At 35.9% G+C, this 19,862-nt stretch overlaps 1 protein-coding gene across 5 annotated transcripts in view; it reads left to right on the top strand.

Annotated features, from left to right (window-relative positions):
• The window catches only part of INPP4B (inositol polyphosphate-4-phosphatase type II B), an 819,089-nt gene that overhangs the window by 110,907 nt on the left and 688,320 nt on the right, over positions 1 to 19,862 (top strand). For all 5 annotated transcript variants that reach the window (XM_007999870.3, XM_073017650.1, XM_037992380.2 and 2 more), the window contains one exon: positions 7,817 to 7,879. The gene's annotated coding sequence lies outside the window, so the exon portion shown is untranslated. The remainder of the gene's footprint in view (positions 1 to 7,816; positions 7,880 to 19,862) is intronic.

The following is a 19,862-nucleotide window of genomic DNA, read 5'->3' as shown; positions in this document are numbered from 1 at the left end:
AGAGTTACTATCAAGCTCTTTTCCAAAATAATTACATGAATTTCTACCCCCACCATCAGGGTATGGGAGTACCATTGTTCCACATCCTTGCTAATTCTAGCTATCATCTTTTTTTTTTTTTTTTTTTTTTTTTTTTTTAATTCAGCGTCATTTGTTTGCATGTAGTGATTTCTCATTGTAATTTTAGCTTGCATTCCAAAAGACTAATAAAGGTGAGGGATTTTTAGTATGTTTATTGAAAATTTGAAAGCCTTCTTTCGTGAAGTTTATGACTTTTGCCCATTTTTCTATTGAGTTGCCTTTTTTCTTATTGATTTATAGACGTTTATTGTATATATTCTGAGTATTGCAAGTTTCTTTTTATACTCCATGGCTTATCATTTCATCTTCTACTTGGCATCTTTTGATAAACAGAAGTTTTTTATTTAAATGCAGTCAAACTTTAATGTCTTCCCTTGACGGTCACCACTTATATTCTCTTTAGGAAATCACCGTCTGCCCCAAAGGGAAAGATATTTTCTTTTAGAAGCTTTATTGTTTTGTTTTGAACATGTAAATGCACAACCTTCTGGAATTGATTTTTGTGTATGTAGGAGTCAAGATCCACTTTTTCCCCACAAATGCATATTTAATTCATTCGGCACCATTTAGTAAAGCAATTGCCCCTTCTGTACTGTTCTACGTTGTCAAACTTGCCATAATTTACGTAATTTGTTGTTATAACTTGTGTAAGTTTGTTTCTAGACTTCCTCTTTTGTTTCATATATCTATTTATCTGTCTTTGTACCAGTTACTGTCTTAATTGCAAAAGCTTTATAATAAGTTTTGATATCTGGCAATTTAAAAATTCTAGTTTTGTCTTCCTTGGCTCATCTTGGCGCTTTGTATTCTTGCACAAATTTTAGCTTGTTATTTTTTATATAAAAAAAAAGACTACTGGAATTTTGGTTGTGATTACCATGAATATCTAGATTAATTTGAGAATTGACATCCTCATAATTCTGAGTCTTCCAGTGTGTAAGCATGATGCATTTCTCTCCATTTATTTTTGTCTGCTTTATTTCCTCTAAATACTATTTTGTAGATTTTTGGTGTAGATATCATGAACATCTTTTGTTAGATTTTATTCTGAGTATTTGAGATATTTAATTCTATTTTAAATGTTATAATTCTTACTTTTTGTTTGTTCATTATGGTAGCATAATTTGTTTTTGTACAATAACTGAATTCAGTAACATTGCTAAATTTACTAATTAAATCTAATAGTTTTCTGTGGACTTTAAAAACCGTTACTTTCATTTTAATGTATTTCGTCATTAAAAGAAATGAATTAAAATTATTTTCATTGATATTTCTATTGAAAATAAAATTGGAGTTTTTATTTTAAAATATTAATTGAATAATATTAACTTACAGTGAAAAGAAAAGCTGGGCTATAGATGAGAGTGTGGAATAGTTCAACAGCATGTGAGCAGATGCTAGAAAAACTGGAACCACTGCCTCTTCTCTGTCTTCATAAGCATAATACTCTTCAGTAAATGAGTCTGCCTTTCTGGTCTTTTGTTTTTATATCTACAAAATTATGATACTGTACTACATGAGTTTAAGTTTTGTTTTATCTGGGATGGATGACTAAGTTTTTGCTAAATGATTGTACTTTAGACTTTTTTCCTTTTCTGCTTTTTCTTTTATAGTCTTGTGATGATGGGGATAATGGGCCTCATGTGACCTCATTCTGGGGAAGGTACTAGGTGGGACAAAGTCCACCTCACTCCCCCGTCTCCTATTCAGGGTATTTGAGAACTTCTGTTGCTCCTGGATACCAGCTGTTGGCTATTGAGATGATGCAATTTTGTCTCAGGTTCATCTCTTTAGAGACTGTCCTCCAGTAATGCACCCTAAGTGTGCCTATATCATGTTAAATGTTGAATGATGTTTTTTTCCCCCTAAAAATCTCAAGTTCTTTTGAGTCTACATCCAGAAAAGCCATCTGCTAGTCCTAATGCTTCTATTACCTTCATTCCACTTTCTTGTGGGGGATTTCACTTAGAGAGAAGGGAAATGAAGACTTCATGTTTGATCTTCTCCTCTGTTTCTTTTCCTCTTGCCTGTACACTTGAGTTTGAGGTAGTTTTTTATATTCTTTACATCATATCCTTTTCTCCTCTTTTAGCATGGTGAAAGTCCTTGAATCTAGTTTTCTAAGTCTGAATTCGAGTATTGTTATGGAAACAGGAAAAGCCTTATAGTCAAGATCATTGTCTTGCTATATGGATCCAGAATTGTTGCCCGATGTGAAAAAGTAGACTGACCTTTTTCTTATTTTATTCATCTTTTAGCAATTCTGACTTTTTTAGAGGCAAATGCTATGCCTGGCAGAAAGGTGAGGTCAGACACAGACAAATGCAAAAGGATTGCCTTTAGATACATTTCCAAACAACAGCATCCTTGTTATCCTTGTTAAATAATGTCATACCATATTTCTCATGTGATTTTGTTTTCTGCTTCTTTTCTATCTGACACGTCCTAATAGTCTTTAAGTTTAATGTGGCCATGGACATAGGGAGGGGAACAATACACACTTGGGCCTGTCAGGGGAGTGGGGCAGGGGAAGGGAGAGCATCAGGATAAATAGCGAATGCATGTGGGGCTTAATACCTAGGGAATGGGTTGATAGGTGCAGCAAACCACCATGACACATGTTTACCTGTGTAACAAACCTGCATGTCCTGCATCTATATCCTGGAAGTTAAAGTAAAAGTAAATTAAAAAAAAAAAAAAAAACTTGGTGTGACAACAATAAGGAAGTGCTATCATAGGACATGGAAAGATATTATGCTGCATAAGTCAACTCTGTCTGCCTACATTAATAAATATTTAATAGACAGCAATTGTGTCTGCACTTAACAGGAACCTTCTCCATATATTCTGATCATTGAGTTTAGCACAAAAGGAAAAAGGTGAGAGGCACAGGTTATATAACAACTGCCCTTGAAGAACTTCAAATATACCTGTGGAGACATGACAGCACAAGACAACGCAAGAAGGCAATATAAGTTATAGGCATCGGCTATAATTACTGCACAAGGTAGAAGAACGATAAAATCAACGGAGTCCAAAGTATCTGGAGATCACTTTCTGGAGAAGTTGTCATTAAAGCTTTGACAGGGCAGTAAATTTGGAAGGTACTGAAAAGTAAGAATTGAACCGCAAGCAGAAGGAACAGACATGAAGAATGGAACTGGGTGAGAACAATGTGGCAGCCATTAGACACTCTGCTTGACTGAGTAACAGAGATTATATTGAAGAACAGTGTAAAATTCATGGAATTGTTAGGAAACCTTTAAAAAATAATATATCCAGAAGACACATTGTATAATTTTTAGCTATGTCCCCCTTGAGTTTCTTAAAACATAAATTGTGAAAAACTAATATCATAGGATGTAAAATTGGAAAACTTTGACCCCTTAAAGCAATAGTTATCAGATACTAATGTGATTTATGAACCAGATCACCTCGTAGAAATTCCCTAGTGGGAATGTAAGAACTGCACAGATATCTCCTACATTTCTAATCCAAAAGGGTTGGGAGACCTGGAGACTGGGGGAAGATTTTATGGAGTGAGCCGAGGGTGTACTAGAAATATACATAAGGAGAGATGGTATAGGGTGTTTTCTCCCTTGGAACCAGAAAGAGCTACTTCAAGGAGACTCTCTAAAATTTATCTCTTGAAGTTTTGAGGTTTTAGTGGAGACAGTGGACTGGTTTCTGATGAATTCAAAGACCAAAGATGAGGCGGTGAGCAGCTTATGGTAGAGCAAAGTAGAGATTCTGAATGGGGATTCATCTATTTTTCAGGGTCATTAGTTTCCTCTGGAAGAGAGGTGGGCCACAAATATGAAAGAGCTGTCATGAGGTTGTCCTAGGTATTTCCTTAAGGCTTCCCAGTAACTGAACTGGTCTCAGCTGACTAGTGGCTGTGGATGGAGTAAGTAACAAAGTGAGACAGTACGACCCACATCAGGCAGAGTACAGGTGAAGGGTTTCCAGTGATTGGAGGGGAGTATTACTGAAGAACCAGGAAAAGTTCCAACGGGGAGAGAACCAACTTTGTGCCTGCCCCAAAGAGTGAGCCTTCTTGCTTAGTGAGCAGAAATTAAGCACTTTGCTTCTTCATTTACCTCTTGTTACCTCACCTTTCCTTTTTCACTCCATTGCCACATTACAGAGGCATCAGGATCCAAGGTTCACTAGCTGGAAAAGAAGGACATGGGGGAAAAATAGGGACCAACAAATTCCTTTCCATTGGCTATTGGCTGCCATTTGCAGCAGATTCTAGCTACAGAAGACTGTTAAAACTGTAAGCCAGTTTGTCACGTGCAGCTGGGTGTTCTGATTTCTAAATTAAGAATATGTTTGATGCGCTAGCAGGGGTCCCCAACCCCCAAGCCATGGACAGGTAACTGTCTGTGTCCTGTTAGGAACCAGGCCACACAGTGGGAGATGAGTGGTGGACAAGCAAGCATTACTGCCTGAGCTCCACCTCTAGTCACATCAACTGTGGCATTAGATTCTCATAGAAGCATGAACCCTCTTGTGAGCTGCACATGCAAGGGATCTAGGTTGTGTGCTCCTTATGACAATCTAATACCTGATGATCTGAGGAAGAATAGTTTCATCTGGAAACCATTCCACCTCCCCTATCTTTAGAAGAAATTGTCCTGGTGCCAAAAGGTTTGAAGACTACCAATTAAAGTAACCATAAGATTTTTTTTTTTAGATAAGTTCTAAGTGATCAGGGTCTAGGTAGAAGCCTGATTCTGGTTGGCCGAAGACATGTGTTATTAGTTTCTTTGGCTGCCATAAAACATTACCACTAATTGAGCAGTTTAGAACAAGAGAAATTTAGTGTCACTTTTCTGTAGGCTAGAAATCTAAAATAAAGGTGTCGGCAGCGCTCTGCTGTCTCCAGGGGCTCCGGAGGAGAATCCGTTTGATGCCTTTCTCTTAGTTTCTGATGTTGCTGGCGGTCCTTGGCATTCCTTAGCTTGTAGATTTATCACTCCGATCTCTGCATGTCTTGTCATATGGCTCTCTGTCTGTGTGTGTCTTTGTGTTCACATGGCATTCTCTTCTCCATGTATGTCCATGCCCATGTCTCATCTCTTCTTATAAGGTTACCAGTCATACTAGATTCAGGGGCCACCTTATTCTAGCATAACCTCATCTTAAATTACATCTTAATTGTGTCTGCAAAGATTCTTTCTGAGTAAGATCATATTTAGGGTAGGACTTCAACATGTCTTTTGGAAGTACATAATTTAACCCCCAACAGATGTTATGCAGATTTTGGTCTACTTGATGCCTGTACCTGGAGTTAGGGATTGTTGTTGGTATGAATCAAAGTCCCTTCCTAATTTCTTTATTTAGAAGACATGTGTGCTGTACTCTTTCAAGCTATACAGTGTGAGGTTCTGAGTCTGAAACAGTGTTTCTTAGTTAAGCCCAATCGGGGCTCAGCTATTAGAAATGCCACTTTATATTTTGTCCATTTTCCTCCCAGTGCTGTTACTAATGTTTCTCTTCTTTGCCATCCTCTGAGCATTTTAACAAGAAATTGAGAAGACTCCTGATGGACACTGTGAGTGGACCTTACGTTAATCTGGACTTCATTTTTTTTTATGCTTCCAGTTTTTGTATACATTGCCCCGTCTTCCTGGAAAGACATACCTGCTTACCTGTCTGTTAGGCCTTAGTACTTCAGAGTTCTCTTTTGTGAAATTTTCTTAGACCAAACAGTGCTGATTGTCAGCCATGTGTACCAGTTCAGCTATTCTGACTGATTTTTGTGGGGGTGGGGGACAGGGACTCTTTCTGTTGCCTGGGCTGGACTGCAGTGCTGCAATCTCGGTTCACTGTAGCCTCTGTCTCCTGGTCTCAAGTGATCCTCCCATCTCAGCTTTTCGAATAGCTAGGACTACAGGTATGTGCCACCAAAACTGACTAATTTTTGTTTTTGTAGAGACAAGGCCTTGCCATGTTGCCCAGGCTGGTCTTGAACTCCTGGGCTCAAGCAATCCTCCTATCTTGGCCTTCCAAAGTGCTGGGATTACAGGGGTGAGCCACTGCGCCCGGTTCTGACTTATTTTTTAAGATTATATTTTAAATCCTTTTCTGACTCCAGAATATTCTTTTAATACTTCCTGCCCCTTCAAACTCTGTGTATTGTCTAATGGTGATATTTTCACCAATTACTTGAAATAATTGTCCACAGATGTGTTTCCTCCACTAAACTGTGCTTCTCTTAAGTCTCTTTTTGTTTGCTGTGGTTTCTTCAGTCTGTCACAGACATTGGCTTGCAGTAGGGGCTCACCAGGTGTTTTCTGAATTGGATCGAGTGTTCATAAGAATAGATAAGGGCCAGTTGCTTCAAGTGAGTCTTGAAGTATATCACAATTTCTTGAAGGCCTTCTTCAAGCTAAAGTTCTCAGCAAAATCAAGGGGAACCACTGGAGTCGAGCAGCTGACAGTTTACTAATCTTGAAATACTGCTATTCAGTCTTTTTCACCCACCTGCCTGAAAGACCCAGAAGGACTCTTTCTTCCTTCATCATCACAGAGTCTAATTAATAAATTGACAAAATAGATAATGTCCAGTATGGTGTGATTCAATCATTTTATTGTGTGGGGCAGTGATTCTCAATGGAATAGTAAGCTTTCTTTGTTGTTGTTGTTTAAAGAACAGTGATAATAATAGGAATAATAATGATGATATTATATTAGCTAATGCTTAGCTTGGTACTATGCTATGTTCTTTACATGTATTTATCTCAATTATCAACTCCATGGGGGATAGGAAAAAATATCATTCCCGTATTACAGATGAAAAATGAAGACTTACAGAATTTATTTGTCCAAAATCACACAATTGGTAAGATGAAGTGATTGCAGTTATATCACTATTCTTATGACTGCTTTAGTCAATTAATCAATGTTGTTTTAAACTGTTAGCATCTTCTCTTTAGCCAAATAACTTTCTTAAGGGGTGAATTTAAAATTCTTACCTGTCTATGTAACAGTCCTTTCTGGAAAGCTATTGCTCAGGCTTGAATTTTGTATCCTCCAATGTGAACATTCAGATAATGATGCAGTAAAATATTTTATGAGATACTCCTCAAGATTGTTATATGTTAAGGGAGGGAATAAGATATATTTTCATAACTTTTGACTTTGATAAAGTACTTTCCTCCTCATTGCAGCATAGAAAAGCTCTGAAATTACATCTCATAAGGAAGGAAATCTGCAATTATTTACAGTTATCCCACAATATCTCATTTTATTACTTTGTGGAAAGATCAAAACTTCCATGAATATTTTAAAACCCATGCTCACTAGTAGTGGAAAGAAAGTCAGTTTAGATAATTGTAAATTCCATTTCAGTCCGTTGTATTCCAAGTAAATGTTCTGTCTTGACACGGCTTACATCTTGTCTTTTGAAATGATCGAAGCTAGTGCCTTTTCTTGCTCGAGTGCCAGTCTTGTTCACATGTGAGAGAAGAAAGATAAGCAAAGAAAACAGGGCTGAGTATCTGCTGCAGTCACCCATGTTCTCAGCTGCAAGGGAGAAAGGACATTTGGGGAAGTAATTTGGCATTTAAAGCAAGTGTTTCCTGAGGCAGCTGCTGAATGGAGCTGAATATTTTGTTAAATTATTTTCTTCTCTGACCTTTATTACTAATGAATTCTTCTTTAAGAAGCATTTAAAGAGGAAAAAAGAAAGGTTGTTTTTATTAATCTTCTTTCTCTTTTCCCATAGAACACAAAGAAATGGTGTTACCTGGCAAGAGATCTTCTGTCTTTTATGAAAAATTAGACAAAGGTAATGCTTATTTTGAATTGATATTTTTTTTCAGTGTGTATAACTCTGATACATGAAACTAGTTGGCTATCCTTGATTACTGGTTTTAGATATTGAATTACCCATCAAAAAAGTAAATTATTATCTGAAAAGCCAAGGGAAGGCCTTACGATGATCATCAGATTGATAAAGTGAACAGTACATTTTTAGATATATAATAGCTTTTCAAAACATTGTGGGTAATCGTAATTTTCTAATACCATTTTGAAGTTTATGTTAATATATGAAGAGGATCTTGACTATAAGATTTCAGTCTCTTTGGAAATACCTCCTATTGGTTTATCATATTTACAAATGATAGGTGATAACAGCATTAGACCCTTGTTAGGGTACAATGATAAGATTCTTTGTGCCTTTATTTGGCATTAGATGATTTTATGTATTTTTTTGAATATACAAAAAATTTCAATATGAATTTCTAAAAAATGTCATCAAGCTTTATGAAGACATCCTCATACAAAATACATATTTTCTTTGGAAAGATTGAATTATATCATACAGTTGTTGAATAGCATGCCTGATTATGCTTAACAGATTGCATATTTAGTTGCTAAATTTTCAAATCGCTATGTGATTTATTTACATATGTTGTTCTAAGAGTATGAAAACTCGTGCAAATATTCTAATGACATATGCATGTATACAAAGTATGAGTATAGTGGCAGATAAACAATGTGTGTATGTTTTATGAATAAAACTGCTATCTCAAAAGAGAATTTTGCAGAAAAGTTTCAGACAGTTTAAAATTTTGAAGGGAACTGAGACATCCATTGAGTCCTGTCTACTTACATAGTTATGAAGATGTGATGACACTGTATGTTCATGAACATATATATTAATGAAATGTATTATATATTTTTATATTAACTAGAATTGACTGGGTTTTATTTTTGACAAATTTCTGAATTTCTAAAAACAAATGAGTACTGAAATAAAGGTAGCATTTAAATTTAATGGACATCAGCAGAAAACTTGTTTCTGAAATTTGATTTGCAGTTGAGCAAAAATAAATTGTTAAATTTGAATTACAAATGTGATATATTTCTACATATTTCTGGCTTCTAGTTAATTCTTCAAAACAGGTGTAAACTCCTTGAGAAAATAGCTTCTTTTCCTAAGGGTAGTCACCCTATCCAAGTTTTATCTATACTGAAATGTTAATTCAAATTAAAATATTCTTAAATGGTTAATGAAGTTAATTGAGGGTTGTCTTTTACATAGAACTATTAACTTTGACTCTGCAAATAGGGATATTAGAAAGAGAACAAATACAATATGTAGAAGAGGTTGAAGCTGAGCTGTGTGATGTAGGCATATGGAGATAAATGATAGAAAAGTGCTTGTTGAAGAGGACTCAATGGAAGATGGCACAGTAAAGAGAGAAAGAAAAATATCCTGAATGACGTGAAGCTAATTGGAAAGGTCAGGGATACATGTGCTTTAGAATATAAATAAGGCATGCAGGGAGCACAGACTCTCCAGGTTGCATTTATGTGAGTTTTTCTTTTCTCAGAGGTATGTATATACTAATATACTCATTTTTAGGCTTTTATTTTATTTATTTAAGCTATGTATAACCTTAGTTTGAAGTGAATGTAACAAAGGAAGACTTGGGGTGAGGGAAAGTAATTCCCATTCGCGGGATAGAATTTTCAGCATCAGTGTACCCAGAATAACAAAATTCGTTTTTTGTTTGTTTGTTTGTTTTTCATTTTGAAAATAAATAAATCATTCTGTGTATTGCCAAAATCCAAGAGCTTTGGCATGATACAACTCCCAAGGTGATTATGATCCAAGATATGTATGTTGTTGTGGAGGGTGGAAGTGAGATATGGAGGAGTAGCTGGGAATGGGAGAACTATGGCCGGGAAAAATGACATTCATGTCATTATCTTTCTGGGCTGGTCCTACAGATTTGTTGAACTGGGGGTGTTTGCAATCTCGTAAAATTCCTATTAATAAGACAATACACGCTAACATATTAACATTCTGCCTATTATCTCAGATGGAATATGTGCATTTAAATATCAATGTTTAAATAGTGAAAAATTTAAGACATACTAGTGAAGGTGTTATTTTTAAACAAATGGAACCATTCAGCTTTTCTTAGTTATACATGATGACTAACACATTCATTTTGTGTAGGATTAATTCTGGCAATGGGCTCAGCATGCAATCTGTTGGATTAACGGACACTTTTATGTGTGCAGATACCTGTGAGTTCTACATTTGACTCTTTTCCAAAGGGCATTTAAACAACTTTTCATGAAGTGTTTTAATGTGAAGTTATTGGTTATAAGTTATAGTTACAATATTCTTAATTTTGTCATCCAAAGACAGAGGCAACATCAATGAGGTTAAAATATCTTTCAATATACTTGGTAGGTATACCGTGGTTGGATTACGTGTAAAAATAGAGACTGTGATTCTGTTCAATTTTTACATAGGTTTACATGTCCTGGAAATAGATCAAATTTCAATTAAGGAAATTTTATGACTGTAATTATATTTTTATTATACAGGAATATTAAATTTTATTCTCACATATATTGAATTTTTTCTGGAGGAGATTGAAATAGCATATTAAGAATTCAGCAATTCTTTTAGGTACTATAGGTTTACTATATTTAGGCTTACTGTAAACACAGTTTTGAAAATTGAAAATAAACTGGGTTATAAGGCTACTGTATGGGGTTACTTATGTTCAAGGACAGTAAGAAATAAGTTGTAAATACATTGTTTACAGATTGATTTTATTTTGGTTTATTATTTGATGTGGAAAATGATATAGACGTGATACATGTTGAGATTTAAAAGGATAAAAATCTTGTGATATTTTAAGACTTTATTACAGATTATATTTTCTATTATTTATCGCATACCTACTATAATAATAACAAATGAAAGTACAGCATTGTAACTTGCAGGTTGATTAATAAGCTAATGACCATGCATTTAAATGGGAGTTAGAAATGGTTTAGGATTAGTGATAAAAAATACATGTAAATCTCAGAATGCCGAAATTAGGTTCTATGTCTGATATATACTATACAGTGCTTTACAAAAACGTAGTTATAACATTGCGCACAGTATGCGCTCAATGAGTATTGAAACTGCAATCAGAGAATAAATCATTGAACATTCTTATGGAGAAATGATTAAAAAGTAATTATTAAAGAAAAATTTCATGAAAAGCTATTATGGTAGTTTTTAAGAATTTGGCTTTTGTGGTTTTTATGATTTTTCTCATTTGCAAAAAGTTCTTGGTCTTCTTAACTCTTCTGGGTATTAATTTCTGTGCAATATTTTATCTTTTTGAAACTCTCAGAACTATAAACCATAGCATTGTCTAGAATCAACTCCTGCTACTATTCAAGTTCTTCCATAAATTCCTCAGCTATGCTTCTTACCCTATTTGTGTCTCTCTTAACACCACATACTCCAAACATTCTTGTCTTTGCTTAGGTTTAAAGCTCTACTTTGAGTGTCTAGTCTGCTTTCTTCTTTATTCCAAAAACTATATAATTTTAAAACTTTTCTTTAAGATGCTTTCTGAGACCTTCATTATATTACAACTATCTTTCTCCCTTAGCCAGCCTACACTGTATTCACTCACACTTAGTTGTGGTATCTGTCATACTGTCATTGATTTGCATACTTTGGCATATTCTTGTGTGTGTGTGTGTGTGTGTGTGTATACAATTTGATATCATCATATATAAAGGTGCACGCACAGACATGGATTTTTTTTCTTCAATATAATTGTAAAAAAGATCTTTCTGCCTACCACGTTTACTTTTCCTTATGAGTAAAGCAGACAAATTTTGAGTGAATGAGCTCCTTGAATCTCCAGGATTTCCACTGAAGGTATATTTAAATGACTAAAAGATCTCTTTGTAATAAGAAAGTTATAATTTAGCTATGTTTTGTATTAATTAGGACTACCTGGAGAACCTACTCAGCTTTTATGACTTTTTTTTTTTTGAGTCAGAGTCTCTCTCTGTCACCCAGGCTGGAGTGTAGCGGTATGATCTTGGCTCACTGAAACCTCTGCCTCCTGGGTTCAAGAGATTCTCCTGCCTCAGCCTCCCGAGTAGCTGGGACTACAGGCGTGTGTTACCACGCCCGGCTAATTTTTGTATTTTTAGTAGAGACGGGGTTTCACCGTGTTAGCCAGGATGGTCTCGATCTCCTGACCTCGTGATCTGCCCACCTCGGCCTCCCAAAGTGCTGGGATTACAGGCATGAGCCACAGCGCCCGGTCTTATGACATCTTTTCAATAAGAATAAAATCTAAATTCAAATCAACTAATTTATAACAACACTGTAGGAACACATTCTCTTCACCAAAGGGAGATGGCCTAATTCTATCACTTACTGGCTTTGTGCTACTCTATACATCATTGCAGAAAAATCTAACCTGCCCTACCCAACAAAGGCATTTTTGTTCAAGAGCATATACTCTGCTCTATAGTAGAGTCTCTCTAGGCTAAGATCCTAAAAGTACTTAAATGCCAGGTATGGAAATGGAGTAGGGTCATGGTTATTTGGAAAGCTGAAAAGAAATTAGGCCTATTGGGGTTAGGGAGAAGCCTTTGGGGCTCTCAGAGAATTGACAATTCCCAGTAAAGGACTAAAGTCTTTAAGGAAATTGGTTCCTTTAAGGCTTTAGCAGATCTGCTCATTTTTATTTCTGGTTTTGCAGCACTAAGATTACCTTGGAAGGAGAATCACATCATTGAAGGCAAAGTGATCTGGGCTACAAATAATTGGTAGCATGTCCACTAGATTTTGCAAGTACACACATGAATATAAATGTATGTTTGTTCTTCTCTCTCTCTCTCTCTCTCTCTCTCTATATATATATATATATATATATGATGCTGAAAATCATACATACACACACACACACACACACACACACGAGATGCACTCCAGCCTGGGTGACAAAGTAAGACCTTGTCTCAAAAAATAAAAATGAGAAAACTATATGTGTGTGTGTATATATATTATATATATATATATATATATATATATATATATATATATATATAGTGAGAGAGAGAGAGAGAGGGAGAGAGAGAGAGATTATACGCGCACACACACACACACACACACACATACAGTTGGTCGTTCATATTCATGGTTTCCACATCCACAGATTCAACCAACTGGGAATCAAAAATATTTGGAAAACAGACAATAAAAAATAATCCAAATTAAAAGACAATGCAGTATAACAACTATTTACATAGCATTTACACTGTAGTAGGTATTATAATCTAGAGATGATATGAAGTGTCTGGGAGAATGTGCATAGGTTATATGAAAAGACTATGCCATTTTATATAAGGGACTTGAACATCCATGTATTCTGGTACATTGGGAAAGAGGAATCCTGGAACCATATCCCACTGGATAATGAGGCATAGCTCTCTATATTTTAATGAATTTGATGTTTTAAAAAGTATACCACTAGATGTCAGTAGCAACCTCCTGGGGTTCCCGTGACCTTAATTTGTTAACAATAAAAAATGGTACTTCATTAGAACATCTTATCTGGGAATAGCAGGTACTTAATTTGAAAGTTTAAGAACTATTTTTTTTTTCCCATACAAAGAGTAGGATTGCAGGCATAAAATATTTTGGAATTATTTTCTAAACCAGTTTCTGTTCACATGTAACAAGTTATTTTTACTTCCAGTATTCTCTGTATCATTGAGATGGCAATGAAGAATTATGGGTAAACTTGAGTAATTTGTCAGAAATTGTACCTGATGCCAGAGCTCTAAACTTCTGCTTCGATGCTTTATGATTCATTTGTTCTATCATTGGATGAGTATTTGTGCTTTGGGTTTGTTTCATTCTGGTTTTGTAAAAGCATTTGGTGCTGTAGCCCATCAGTAGATTGTGTGGTATTAATTTTTTGGCGTCTACATCTGTGCCCTTTTTACTTAGTAAATTCTATCTTTAATTTTTTTCCTTAATAATTTCTAAACTTTCATGGATCTCTGTTCAGTTGTTACAAGGTACTCAACTTTTGGATAGATGCCATAGATTATTGTGAATGTTTGCTCATGAGTTGACAACATAATCTGGAAATAAGAAAAAAATGATATTTTCCTTGAATTGTAGTACATATAATTTTTTAGTCCTTAAGAATAAGTAAAAGTATCTCATTTTTTTTTTCACAAATTAATAAGAAAATTTTAGGCTGGGTGCAATGGCTCATGTCTGTAATCCCAGCACTCTGGGAGACCGAGGTGTGCAGATCACTTGAAGCAAGGAGTTCGAGACCAGCCTGGGCAGCATTGCAAAACCCCATTTTTACTAAAAATATAAAAATTAGCTGGGCATGTGAAGGGCACCTGTAGTCCTAGCTACTCAGGAGGCTGAGGTGGGAGGATCACCTAACTCCCGTGTGGTCGAGGCGGCAGTGAGCCGTGATCACACCACTGCGCTCCAGCCTGGGTGGCAAAGACCCTGTCTCAAAAAATAAAAAATAAGAAAATTGTAGTATTGGCCAATGTTCAATAGATACTGATAATGTTATTTTAAATAATGCCATTAATTTTTTATAAGGTTAGGTTTTCATTAGCAGGAAGATTCAGTCTAATTTGTTGGATCTTAGGCATGAGTTAGAAATCAGTCATAGGTGATTGGGCGTGAGTCAACCAAGTGTGAAGCAGATTTGTAAGTGATAAAGAGAAAGGAAGAGTTGTTCCTATTTCACTCCCTTGGAAAAAAATCCACTTTAAATCCATTCAAGATGTAAAGATAATTAAAAAAACATTTGCTTTCCTGAAGCACATTGTACCAAGGAAAATATTAATGTAAATGTTATATCTTTATCAAGTTTAATATTTTTAAAAATTATTTTAGTTGGTATAATGAGGTGAGGCTAACTGAGCGAGTACATAGGCTAAGGGAGTACATACTTTCATACTGAAGTTGTTATATTTGAGGATTATTGGTTTAACTTCATAAGATTAACACTGAGTTTCTTAAATCTTACTGAGTTTTGCATCTCTATTTTAGAACTACCAGTAAAAAGGACTTATCAGGATTTTCCCCAAGACTGTGATTGTTATTCTTTAATTATGTTTACAGATGATGAGGCAGACATTTGAAATCATGCTGCAGTTGCTTGGCATGAACATCAAGCTAGTGCTGTGCCTTTCATTCATGAATAGCGCTTGCTCATGGCCCCGATTCCCTGTGCCATGAGAAAGTGCTATTCATGAATGGAAGGCACAGCACTAGCTTGATGTTCAGTTAAGACACTCTTATCATAGAGTCTGATGTGGAAGCACAAGTTTGCTTGATCTAGAATAGTCCAGCCTATGCTTCCCATGCTTAACTTTCTAGAAGGGGCGAGGAATAAGATCTGACTGGGGCATCTGTCTTCAGTCTGCCACTTTCTTCATAATTTATAGTTAAATGACAACTGCTCATGAGATATTTTGAATAGAGAGGGTGCCAATTTTAAACAAACTGTTTTAACTACACTTAAAAAGCTAACTTCCATTTCTATATGTATCAGTGCATTTCTTCTCAACATGTTAATTTGCTTGCACATTTATGTGGATTAAGTTAAAACAGAGAGAATGAAGTTTCCTTTGGGCTATTTCATAAATTCAAACACCTCAGTCTGACATTCAAAGACCACTTTTCCACTGCTGCATTCTAAATTTTCTCAACCTCATTTCCAGTCGGTTCCTCACCCAGATGTTGCCTTGTAGCTATACAGCCTGGTTGATCTCATATGTGTGTGACTTACTTGTTTCTACCTTGATGGCTTTGCATTTACCATTCTTTCCACCTAGAATTTGACTCTTTTCTCCCCTTTCCTAACATCTTATTCTTCATTTCAGAGACAGCAGAGTGTACAAGGGGCAATTCTTTTTTTGTTTGTTCATTTTGCTTTTTTTTTTTTTATTATTATACTTTAAGTTCTAGGGTACATGTGCACAACGTGCAGGTTTGTTACATATGTATACATGTGCCATGTTGGTTTGCTGCAACCATTAACTCATTATTTACATTAGGTATTTATCCTAATGCCATCCCTCCCCCAGCCACCCACCCCATGACAGGCCTGGTGTGTGATGTTCCCTACCCTGTGTCCACGTGATCTCATTGTTCAGTTCCCACCTATGAGTGAGCACATGCAGTGTTTGGTTTTCTGTCCTTGCGATAATTAGCTCAGAATGATGGTTTCCAGCTTCATCCATGTCCCTGCAAAGGACATGAACTCATCCTTTTTTATGGCTGCATAGTATTCCTTGGTGTATATGTGCCACATTTTCTTAATCCAGTCTACCATTGATGAACATTTTGGAAGCCATATAGTTTGGGTTCAAATCCCAGACTGGTAACTTCTTAACTTATTGCTGCCTGGCTGAAGCAAGTTATTTAAGCTCTGTGTCTCCTATTGCCATCTTCTAAAAAACTGGGAAAGAAGATACTTACATAATTTAGTTACTTAAGTGAGGATATTAATAGAAACTTAAAATAGTTACTGGCACATAGTAAGTAATGTGTATTAGCCACTATGAATTCCATCAAGTCAGTTTCAAAATTCATTCTCATAAAATTTAGCGTCAAAATTTACTGTCCTTCGTGCAGCCACTAATCTCATTAGCCTGTATTTCAAGGTCTAACAGTCCACCCTATCAGTACTTTCGCGTTTGGTGATCTATATATTTTAACCACTTGGTATATTCATTTCTTCATCAATAAAAAGGACAAATAATACTTGCTATGGTCATACCTAGGATTATTATGAAGATAAAACTATAAAATAGAAATAATAAGATTGATCATAGTAACCATTTATCCTGCTCTTATGTGTAAGAAACTGAATTAGAAGTTTTACTTATGTTAATCTATCACTTGATACCTTATCCTCATATTGGTAGCAGGGTTCTAAGAAAGTGAAGGCAGAAATATGAAAGAGCTCTTGAGGCCCAAAGTTCAGAACTGACACAAATTACTGCACGCTACTGACCATTACAATTGGCTGGATAGAAGAGGTGGGAGAATTGAGGTTGTTTTACAATGAATATGCCAGAAATCCATCCTACATATGAAAAAACTTAAATAAAATGAGATTTAAATACTTTCTGCTAAGGTAGAGTTGGGACCTCTGCCTGGTCTATTAGGAAACTTTACTTTTCAGGACCCAGTGATTCTACAAGGATTGGGCATGTGACCTGAGCAGAATTATTCATAGCCATAACATGAGAAATGCTATTTAAGAGAGAACGATTCTTCTTTTAGGATCAAAATTGTCAGGATGTTGACTTATGGCAGCCAGTCATTTTTTGTTCTTCCGTTTGGGGAATATAATGAGAGATAAGAAAGAGCCAAGATATGGAATGAATGAGCAAGTATTAGAAAGATGCAATAGTATCATTTGGATCACTGAATCTAGCCGTACTTGAAGTCTATAACTTGCTAATTTTTATAGAATATGTATGTGTATGTTATTAAATAGGTTTGACTAAGATTTCTTTTATTTGAGTCCGAAACAATTTTAATTAATGACAATGGATTAGTTTGCAAAAATAGACACAACAATGTCTCTAGTCTCACATGTTCTTCCAGAACCTCATTGGCATCTCCATCAAGAGGTGAGGGCTATTTTCCCCTCCCTTGAACCTGAGTGGGTTTGTGTCTGCTCTGATAAGCACTGGAGAAGTAATGCAATGTGATCTCCAAATGTAGGTCATAAAGTTGACATAGAAGCTGCTTGCCTATCTCTTTTTTGGGACCCCTGTCCTTAGAATCTGGCGATCATGTTGTGAGAAAGTCCAGGCCTAATGGAGTAACCGTTTGTAAGGTGTTCTGGCTGACAGTACAGCTAAGGTCTCTGCCAATAGCCAGCATCATTTGCCAATCATGTAAATAAATCTTCATATGGTCTCAGCTCCTAGCCTTGGCACAGCCCAAGTGATAATGAGTGAAACAGAGAAAAGCTATCTCCCCATGGTCCCAGCCTGTAATGCAGATTCATGAACAAAACAAATGTCAATATTTGATGCTACTAAATGTTGTGATAATTTGTTAGGCAGTCATAGCTAACTGCAAAACTAACTTCTCCCATAGCTCCTTCCCAGGGCTCTCTTCTGCTACACCTGTCAGACCCTGCTCTACCTGGTACTGCTGTTCCACTTTCACCTATGCCTTTATTTCTATGCACTTTGCTTTACCAGGTGGTTATAGACATTTTGTATTCAGTGTTGTATTTCATTGGCTTTGTGATATACTATTCTTGGATGAAAATGGGGTTGGAGATCCCCATGTTACTCTATGCACCCTATTAAAAAGCTGGTATTCCAACTTGACAAATTCTACTCCTACTCTCTACTGCTATGCTAGCTGATAGCCACTAGGCACATGTGATTATCTGGATTTGAATTAAATTCAAATTGAATAAAATTGGGAATTTCTCTACACTAGCCACATTTCAAGTGCTCAATATTTATATACAACTACTGGTTAACATACTGGACATTGCAAAATTATACAGTATTTTAATCATCTCACTGTTCTATTAGATGATACTGTTCCAACTTGCAAATCGCACATGTGGTCCAAGGCTAAATCCCTTAAATACCAGGATTCAATGATGAAAATCTTTTTACCTAGAACAGAGAGCTCAAAAGGATTTGATAAGCCCAGGTATGAACTCTGGGAGAGGACAGAGATGAAAATCTCGACTTCAGTTAACAGGGTTATGTTTCACTTATATTCACATGAAAAGACTGCCTTTGGTAGATTTACCTAATTTATTTCCTAGCCACTAGACATGTGGACAATTGTTTATTTTCTTGAGTATATTAGTTTCTGTTCATCAGTTCAGTCTGATTTGTAGAACAGTTCAATTCCCAGAAGATAACCCAGATATATTTTGCAAATATCTGGGGCCCTTGTTCTCCCAGCAGAGTCCTCGTGAGTACACAGGGCTCCTGTTGACTTGAAAGTGAACTCTGGCTGTGGACTGGATATTACTCCCTTAAAAGAGAAAAAGAGTAACTTCAAGGCAAAAAGGGCCTTTATTCTCCCTGGGTGTAAGTTTCCTTAAAAGCTTGTTTATTGATTTTTCTTGTAACAACTGAGCTTGCAAGCTATAAAAGAGAAAAACAAAAACAAATAGAAGCAAGGAAATAATATCAACGATCAACAAGTTTATTCATCAGCTTTATCTCATTTGTAGTCAGTCACCACAGGTCTGTGAAATAAAAAGCACCACATGCAGCAATCCCAGTTTTATTACGGAATCCATAGACTTTAGCTGATCAAAAGGGAAAACAAACACTTCAATTTTCAAGCAAGGGTCCGTTCTCATTAAAAGTGATTGTGCCTGAATTTATGTCAATGTGTGAGGAAAGTACAGAAAGTAAGGAGAAAAGAAGAGAACATGGTTGAGGGCGTGATGCCTGCTACTATGACAGTGGCTCCAAGTTTGATTTCTAATCAGTCTGTCAAATTGCCTGAAATACCCTCTGCTAATATTGTTCCTATTGGATGGCATAGTCCTAATTTTATGACCCATGTGATGAACCTTTAAGAAAGTCCTCTCATCAGGTAATTTTGGAAAATGCTGAATTTTATATCCCCCTCCCGTACTTTTATGATGCACATTAGAATATTCGTCTCTGAGAAATCTTGCTGTAAAGAAACCTGTTTCACTTTGTTTAACCCAGCATTTTCTCAAATTGGTGGACCATGAAGCCTTCTATATTTTAGTATATGTTTTCATGTAATACTCGTAGCATCTAGTGGTACTAGGTTTCAATGAATCACATTGTAAAATGCTGCTTTAGAAGAAAACATGGTTTCCCAAGTGGGAAGCCCAAAGTTTACCCAGTGAGAGGGTAACACTTTAACACATTAGCATTTATTTAGACAGACTGGCTTTCCTACATGAGCAGGATCT

The sequence above is a fragment of the Chlorocebus sabaeus genome, chromosome 7 (genome assembly GCF_047675955.1).
Source record: "Chlorocebus sabaeus isolate Y175 chromosome 7, mChlSab1.0.hap1, whole genome shotgun sequence".
In the NCBI taxonomy this organism is placed as follows: domain Eukaryota; kingdom Metazoa; phylum Chordata; class Mammalia; order Primates; family Cercopithecidae; genus Chlorocebus; species Chlorocebus sabaeus.
Note: the sequence above shows the minus strand (reverse complement) of the source record. Positions and strands in the feature narration are given on the sequence as shown.